Here is a 1186-nt window from a genome sequence, read left to right as displayed (position 1 = left end):
ACAATGGAATCTGTCGGAATGTCGACAGCTGCAAAGCCACATGGTGGTCTTATCCACGTTTTCGTTTTTGTTTGTAGAGTTGGGAAGGAGGTTAATTTTCGATTTTTTAATAAAGTTAGTTACTTGTATGTATGTTTGTGTCTGCGTGTGTGTGTATATGTGTATGTATATATGTATGCGTGAATGAGTGTAAGTATGAATGTAAAGATAAAGAGATTGATAGGAAGAAGTTAGTGTCTCTAGGGCAAATTCTTTCTTTCTACGCATGACTGAGTAGTGACCTTGGTTTGACCACTTGCAGTTAGAGGCACGCACACATCCATGTTACTTCTAAACTTAATTATTTCAGCAAGGCATTTAAAATTGGTCTTATTTTATGAAACAAGTAAGCATTTTGGGGGGACTTTAGAATTATGGTAAATATGTTCAAATCAACACAATTGCAGCATGGAAGGTGTTTATAAGCCATTTAAGAAACACACAAAAACCGTTAGATTCACTTCAACATTTAAATTTAATTTGCCAAAATGTGTTTCTTAAATGGCTTATAAACACCTTCCACGCTGCAATTGTTTTCGTTCCAGCACACGATCTCAGATCAGGTCACTTGCTATGCAAGTACATCTCCGTAACATGTTCAAATGTTTTTCATTAAATGGAACCTTTTTCTTTCTTTTTCTATATTTTTCATCCTTTGCTCAAACACTTGAAATTACTATAGGGAAGTGGGGCAAAATGAGTAACTTCTAATTTCTTATTATTTTCTCCTATTTTCAAACTATTATATTGCAGATCCCCGCATCCCCATTTTGAGTACTACTTAAGAAGACTGGAACCAACGTGTACACCCGCGCTTGTCAGTGGACGCGTGCACCTGTGTCATGCACACGAGCAAGTCAGTGGCACCCACGATTAAAAAAAGCCCTCCACATGTATAAAGACATGTAAACTGCAAATTTTGTCTACTTCCCATCATACTCTTGAATCTGCGTTTTGCATTTTTCTTGTTAAGATTCAGCTGAGTTTTTTGGAGGGAAAAATATGGGAAAACAGGCGATGAATGTTTTCAGATGACAAAGCATCTTTCAGAATGGTTCACTTTTGGATAATATTTCATTTCATTATTTTCACTGTTCTTTATGACTACTTTTGAGAAAGGTTTTATTTCAATCCATGTCTTTTTCAT

This window comes from Octopus bimaculoides, chromosome 2, assembly GCF_001194135.2.
Source record: "Octopus bimaculoides isolate UCB-OBI-ISO-001 chromosome 2, ASM119413v2, whole genome shotgun sequence".
NCBI lineage: Eukaryota > Metazoa > Mollusca > Cephalopoda > Octopoda > Octopodidae > Octopus > Octopus bimaculoides.
Note: the sequence above shows the minus strand (reverse complement) of the source record.